The 8,168-nt window shown below is 33.4% G+C and overlaps 1 long non-coding RNA gene and 1 pseudogene across 1 annotated transcript; one reads left to right on the forward strand and one right to left on the reverse strand.

Annotated features, from left to right (window-relative positions):
- Positions 1 to 2,605: 2,605 nt before the first annotated feature.
- On the reverse strand, positions 2,606 to 3,651 carry LOC122304187. Its single transcript, XR_006240947.1, has 2 exons — positions 3,345 to 3,651; positions 2,606 to 2,963 (listed from the first exon to the last, which is right to left on the reverse strand). It is a non-coding gene; the product is annotated as an uncharacterized LOC122304187 (long non-coding RNA).
- A 2,786-nt stretch (positions 3,652 to 6,437) lies between these two features.
- Positions 6,438 to 7,094, forward strand: LOC122304766 (annotated as a pseudogene).
- The last annotated feature ends 1,074 nt before the right edge of the window (positions 7,095 to 8,168 follow it).

An 8,168-nucleotide genomic window follows, 5' to 3' on the forward strand; every position in this document is an offset into this window, starting at 1 on the left:
TTATATTTTTACTCCATAAATTAAAGTTAACGACTAGAATTACTCCAGCGTACTTATGCCGGAATTAAGAGATCATGAAGGCCGTTGGGGTCAGCTGTATGCGTTACCAAATAGATTATTGGTTTCTTTGGAGGGCTCCGACATTTTTAGGCTAGCTAGAATAAACACTTTAGTTAAATTTTTCAAAGAACAGTCCCATCAACAAGCTAATATAATAAATTAAAAAAATTCTACTCACCATCTCTACACATCACACATCACATAAAGTTCTACTTATCTTTGCTTGAGTTGCTAATTAATAGACAACCTTATTCATAAAACTATAACTCCAAAATAACAACACAACAGCCTTAACTATAAAATCTCTCCACATGAAATTTGCATACAGGCTGCTGAAGTCTGAAGGCTTGTGGGTAGTTTTTTTTTTTTAAATCCAAGTATCTAAGAGATGACCACCTTATGTCTTGTGTTATGAAGGATTTTGATTCATGTTTTTGGAGATCAGTTGTAGCTAGTGTTCTAGAAGTCATGGAGAATGCCCAGGTTCTCTTGAGGCGTGGGAATTCATTCTTTTGGTATGATTGATGGTTGGCGTCAGGACCGTTTTCAATTAGGATTACTAATATTCCTAATAAAAAACTTCATATTAAATATTGTTGGGTGGATAAAGCCTGAAATATTGATATTTTGAAGGATCTTGTTGGGGATGAGGTCATGGAAGAAATTATCTAGACCAAAATTAGTAGGCGTGGTGGTTTGGATGTTTGTGTATGGAAGCCATCTTCTGATGGCAATTTTAAGACGACTTCGGCTTGGAAGGTTTTTCGGCAAAAACAAGATACAATGTCGTGGCATGACTGGTTCTAGAATAGGATTTTGCCAAAAAATATATCTATATGTAATTGGAGAGCTTGGTTCAATAGCCTCGCAGTGGATGAGAGAGTGCAAAATAAGGGTATATCGCTTGCGTCAACGTGTGATTGCTGTAGTCCACAAGTCAAGGAGTCCATTGATGATGTCTTAGTCACGAGTCAAATTGCAGCTCAGATATGGGAATGTGCGAGTAGATTATTGAATGTGCATGTTTGTTATTTGATACTTGGAAGGCAAGAATCTCAGCATGGATGATTTCAGCTAAGAAGGTGTCTTTATATGGTAATCTAACTGGTATACTTCCATGCATCATTACTTGGTGTTTATGGACCCGCAAATGCAAAGCTAGAATGGAGGGGTTGAAAGCTAAAATGAAGGGGTTGAAAGCCAGAATGTGGCTTAAAATTCTGGCAACAGAATTGAAAGTGCATAAAAAGTTTACTTCTCAGGACACTCACCTGTTGAATGGATTTAACTTGGAGCCACCCAACATTGCTATCTGGAAATGCATGTTAGTGAAGTGGACTAAACCACCTTGTGGATGGGTTAAAATTAATTGTGATGGGAGTGCTCGCAATAATCCAGGTTCTTCACGGGGTGGTGGTATTTTGAGGGATGCTAATGGTAGTTTTAAAGAAGCATTCATGAGTCACTACGGTGATAACAATAGAGCAGAATTAAAGGCTTTATTTGATGGAATTTGGCTATGCAAGAGGATATCTAATTTTAATGTAATTATTGAGAGTGACTCTAAAATTGTTGTGAAAGAGATGCATTGGTTCAATGGTAATGATGTGTTATTTCAAATGAAAGGGTAGGAGATTGAAACTCCATAAGTGCACTTCGACCCTAAAATTGTTGTGGACTGGTTTTGAGTAGGTAAATACATTCTATGGTATTTATGGGATTTGGGATGAATGTATTAAAAAAATACAAGAGATGAATGCTCGGATCGTTCATCAATTTCATGAGGGGAACCAAGTGGCAGATTTCTTAACTAAGCTAAGCGAAAGTGGCAGTAATGTTATTTATGAAAAATTCCAAGAGTTGTCAAGATTATTACAAGGTATTGTTCGTATTGATAAGTTGGTTTGCCGGCTATTAGACATTAATTTTTATTGGTTTTATCTTGGTTTGATGTTCTTTTTTATTTTGTTATTTGATTGTGGTTTTTTTGGTTTGTTTAGAGGTTATTGGTTTTTTATTATATAGGATTGTTTTGTCTTGCTCTTTTTATAGGGTTGTTTAGTTTGTTTTCTTACTTTAAGGTTGTTGGTTTGTATTTGGGAGGGTTTTATTTGTTTATTTGTAATCTCTCACATGTTTTGCTTGTAACCACGGTATTCTTTAGCCATAAGTGAGATATATTAATAAGCTTTGGATAGGACCGCTATGTATGTGGCTATCAACTCTTCTAAAAGAAAAGAATTGCCAACTTTATTCTATTTTCCTATATGTATATATATATGATCAATAATTCTCAGCTACTTCCTCGTAACCTCAATTTTTCTATTTTATTCTTTTTAGCCCATTTTTCTTATAATGACTCCTTAAAAATTCTTAAATTAAAAGTCAAAGAAAAAAGAAAGAAAGAAAGATATTCAATGATTCTTTCATTCCTACGAGGTTTACTTTTTTTGGTGTTTATTACGTGGAAGCCTTGTAGAAAAGCAAATAAATTGACTTTCATCAGTTAAGAGATATGATTACTATTTAAAAGACACTAGGAAAATTAAGGAAAATTACATACTTTCAAAACGTACACACATATTCATATATTATATATATATAGAGTACTTTCCGAAATGACAACTAAACATAATAACTGCATTATTAATCCTCTTCCTCAATCTCAAATTCCTGCAAGCGATCGTTGTGTGACACAAAGTCAAATTATTCTTCTTTGCCATGCATTCACTCTTATTTCATTACAATATCCACCTTAATTAATATAATTACCATCTTTTTTCAAGGAGGGCATTTGCGAATGTATGGGTTACACTTCTTCGGCCTTGGAGGTGCACAGCTTTTCTTCGGATTGCTGCTGCAATTAGTAACCGGATCATACCCTACTAGTGCACGTTTTTCTTCTGTTGAATGAGAGAGAGAAAGATGGTATCGGGTTATAAGATATTCAATTACAAGTTGTAACAATAAAATGTGATGAGGAATTGCAGTTAATTGGTTTGAAGACAGTAGTAGATCATAATCATCTTTAAACAAAGTATTCTAAAATTAAGGAATAGATCTGTCTTAGGTATTACATAATGGATCCATTTTGTCATACTTACTTGCATAGATACTAGTATTGGTAGACAAATTAGATCACTAAAGTTATAACATCTTTTATGTGAATGACTACTTAATAGTATTAATAGGCAGTCATAAGCCATAATAATTATGTATCCACAAAATATTTATAGTGCTGTAAAAATAGAAAAACAATAAATTATGAGAATTGGAAGTCTCACCTTTCTGAGATAGTTCTCGAGATGTTATAGAGGAAGGAACAAAGATGATGGAAGCTAAAAGAAAGCTTACTATGTAGAAGGCCTTCATATTGGAGAGTATATAAGTTGTTGTAGTTTTAGTTCTTTATAATCTACTCTTATTTATAGAGTGTATCTATGCACATGAATGAGAGAAGGATACGAGGGATATGGTTCTGAAAAGAATTATTAGAATATGTTAAATTGGACCTAGCTAGTTGAAATGAAAGAGACATAACTTGCAACTTGTGCTACAAAACATAAAAGAATAGAGTTTAGAAAACCAAAAGATATGAATCAGGAAAAGTGAAAGGACTGATCTGTAAAATTGGGAAAGATGCACAATTATTCACAAAGATGGGGGAGAAAACGAAGTGGATGCAGGGGAAGAAAAGGACTGATCTGCTTTAATTTATTGACCCCAAGTCAATGCGAAGATATTATAAGATGCCGACAAGGAGCATGCGGACCACTTCGAAAGAACAGTCCTCGTAATCAATAATAAGGGCCTGGCCATTCGGAGGTGTGTCTTGATTCAAGAGAGTAGGCTGCATTATGATTTCCTTTGGTGATAGCTAATAATTTGAATTTATTTAGATATGAAACAGGAAATTTAGGCCGATTTGGTTATAAAAATTAAATTTTTTTTATTTTATATAATTATTATAATTTTTTAAAAATTTTAAATAAAATAAAATAAAAAATTTAATTTTTTAAATTTTAAAATAAAAATTATATTAAAATATTATATTAAAATAAGATTTTATTTAATTTGTAACATTAAGAAAGATATACAATTATTCACACTGATAGGTCCACAATATTGTAATTAGTTTGGCAGATTTGTCTGCTTTGTTGACCCAAGTCAATGCGCATATATTATAAGATACTGACAGTCATAAGGCTACTTCAGCCTAGTGTTGTCTTGACTTGAGTGTTTTATAGCAAATAATTTGAATTGATTAGTGTTTTATAAGTCTAATTGAGTTGTATTAAAATATAAGTATATTAAAATTTATGTTTGAATGTATCATTGATTACTCTAAGATAGATTAAAGTATGCTTAGCCTTAAAATTATAGACTCTAATTTCTATCTTAATGAGAGCCCAAACTGAATTTTGTATTCCGAGTAGGTTCAAATCTAGTCGCATTACTGATATAATTAAAGTATTGGTAAAATTATTACAAGAGTAAAATATTTTTTTCTACGTAAAAAGAGATCTCATATATTATCCAAAATCTTAATATTAAAAAAAAAATTCCGAGTCACATCTAAACTATACTTTTAATAGATTAGTCAATAGTATAATTAGATTACTATTGAAATCATTATAGAAAACAAGAGTTTTTCCCTCCGAAATAATATAAAATCCCATACATACATCACTTGCATCATTCAAGAGGGACCAAAACCACATTTGAGATATATTTTTAAAGGATTAGGCAACAGTAGTACAATTAGTACATTCAAATTAAAAAATGATTTATATATAACTTCTTTTCATAACATTTTACTTAATTATATTTAAAACATAAGATACTTTTATAAAATAATTTGTAAAAATAATAATGCTTTACAAAAATATTCTGATTTTAAAATATTATTATAAAATAAGTTACAAATTAAATATGACTTGTCTATTATTATTTATTCAAATTTTGCGTGCTGGATAAACAGTGATAGATCATTGAATGGCCATCATTTCTCGACAAACAAGACTATTTATAGTTCTCTAATTGAATATTGGTGATCTTGTTATAAGGGAAATATTTCCTCTTTCCTTTTTACAACACATATTACATTGCTACAGTAAATGAGATCATTAACTAAAGAAACCAAAATTAAATCCTCAAAAATCAAAATTTCAATAGTGCTTGTTAAAATTCAATAATATGTGAAGATTACACATGAATTGGAAATTCCTACAAATTGGGGAATATGGTCAAGCCCAGACATCCCTTCAGAGTGAAGTTTGCAGCTTGGAAGAATATATGCTTGCAAAACCAGCTTGTTTAATGGAATAGATTACTGTGGTTCAAGGGACACATTATTAGAAATGCTCTCTTTTTAGCTAGCTGGCTGTTATAGAGTACCTTAACACCTTGGACATGAGCTTATTGACTAATGAGTTCATTGAAAGACACAACAATTCATCTACTCTAATGCATATTCTCATAAAGGATTTGGTATATGATTAATACTAGTTTTAGGATATGCAAGTCCTACGTACTCCTTTCATCTAATGCATATTCTCATAAAGGATTTGGTATATGAGTAATTCATTTAATCATTTCCTAATTGTTACAACTTTATCAAACTTTCAAATAAAATATACAAAAAAAAAAACAACTTTTTCAAATTCCTAAATAAAAATAATAGTAAAAATTTATATTATAATAATATTTTAAATTTATATTATTATTTTTAACTTTTTTCTCTCTTATTTTTCAAAATCCCACAAAACAATTTAACTAAAATCATTTATAACTCATCTCATCTCAACTCAAATATTTTACTACTAATTATAAATTATTTTAATTTATTTCATCTCAATTCACTATTCAAATTTAAGTAAATCTCTATGATTTTGTACTGGTTAGAAAAGTCAACAAATTGTACAACCTATATAGAACGACATTTCATCGACACTTTAATAAAAAGGAAGGCACAACTACTCTTGTTTGTAGAGACAAAAAATATATAAAATAAAAAGACTACTCTTATTTGAACCTTTTAGATCTCATGAAAAATGAAAATTCTTGGTACAGGCTTCTTGGTGCACCTATGTGCACCAATGTCCTACGTGTACCATTTATTTAAACAGCAAAAACTTTGGATGCAGGCGATTTGGGAACCGATTGCGCACAAATTCCACTTGTACCGTTTAATGAAACGGTGCATTTTTATCAAGAGTCCGTCTAGGTACAGGCATTTTGCGGACCAATTTGGGCACGAAAATGACATGGCAGCAACTTTTTTCATTAAAAAACTAAAACAACACTGCCCATCTGGGCAACCCTCATCTCTACTCTTGCGACTTTCAAACATATACATCCATAGAGAGAGATCGGCCATGGCTTTCACCAAAGAAAAAGAGAACTTTGAATACATCGCTAAGCTCGCTGAACAAGTCGAGCGCCCTTTCTCTATCTCTCTAATAGCTCCCTCTCTCTTCTTCTACTTCCATTTTTTTCCCAGTAAACCATAGTTCTCTGTTTGGACATTGAGAAAATAAATACGGTATAAAAAATAAAAAGTTAAAGTCTTTCATACCAAGTATTTTCTTTTGGATATAATGTATTTTATTTGTGGTTGCTTGGAAATGAAAAATTTCTTGGCTCGAGCTAGTAGGATACTTCAACAAAAATTTGTTTGATTTATTGAACAATCTGTGTCGATGTGTGGCTTCTTGGGTTTGGTTTTTTCCTTCTTCTTTTTCCCCATGCATTTTTGGCCGTATTTTTCAATCTAGTACTCCTTTTAAATTTGGTAGAAATGGTGGATTCGATGAAGAAAGTGGCAAATCTTGACGTGGAACTTAGCGTGGAAGATCAGCGGAACCTACTCTCCGTTGAGTACAAGAACGTGGTAGGAGCTCACAAAGCCTCTTGGAGGATCCTATCATTCGATAGAGCAGAAGGAGGAAGCCAAAGGGAATGATCAGAACGTGAAGCGTACCAAGGAGTACAGGCACAAGGTCGAGTCTGAGATCTCCAATGTCAAGTCTTAGCTCCTTAACGTTGGCAGACCTAGTGGTCGTGTCTTGCAGCTGGCAACGTCGTCTTGTTTTGTCGTGCTCGCCGTGGGGAGCTACGGGGGAAAAATAAATGGGTTGCTCTGTTTTGAGGAGCAAAAACAGAGAAAAATATGGAATTGGGCAAGGCAATGATGGGCGGTGTTGGGTGGCTTTACCATGGGTTGGGGTCTTGCTTCCCTTTGGCCGTGCTTGATGTGGCCACTAATGCTACATAGGCTGCGGACGCTATTGGTTACGAAGGATGTTCACAGTGGCGTCATGGCTCACCGAGAGGGAGTGGAGATTTCAATGGGGAGGAGATTTTGAGTTTTTCTCTTCCCACTCCAGATGCAGCTATTTGATGAAGATGAAATTGTCTTCCCGCTTCTATTGCACAAAATCACTTTCTCAATGTTTTGAAGCGCGTCGTTTCATTTGACATGTCAGCATTGGTGCGCCTTCCGGTTCGCAAATGGCTTGCAAGAAGAGTTTTCCTTTTATCAATAGGTTCTCTGACTTTCTTCTATCAAAAACCTCTCAAGAAGGTTAAGGCCTTAAAGTTGCAAATTTGTCAACAGCATCTTCTTCCTCATCTTTCTTCCCAGATCTTTGCAACCCCATGAACTTTCGTGAGAGAAGCTTTGGTACGGATTTCTTTCCAAATTTTTGGTGAAAACATCTTCTTACCAAATATTTTCAAATCTTTCTTCCTCATCTTTTCTCCGGTTTGTGATTCCTTTTCCATAAAGGATGGTACGGACCTTTGGTGAGAGAAGGATTGTATTTGGTGACATTGAACCACAATTGAAGCTTACTCTAGAGCTCAATTGGTCGCTCAAGGACTTTCTATGGAGGCCCTTTGTTTTTTTTAAGAAAAGAGATGTCTAAAGTAACAAGCATTAAAAGATCATGTCCATGGCCAACATCGAAGTAAGAAAGACAAATACTACCGTCATGCCATAATTACAGGACGAAAGTCTAGCAAAAATTTGGATCACCATAGTCAAAAATGACATTTCTTCCTCAACAAGTACCAAATCAACTCAAACCCTAGCTGTTGGTCAAATG

The sequence above is a fragment of the Carya illinoinensis genome, chromosome 3, assembly GCF_018687715.1.
Source record: "Carya illinoinensis cultivar Pawnee chromosome 3, C.illinoinensisPawnee_v1, whole genome shotgun sequence".
Lineage (NCBI taxonomy): Eukaryota > Viridiplantae > Streptophyta > Magnoliopsida > Fagales > Juglandaceae > Carya > Carya illinoinensis.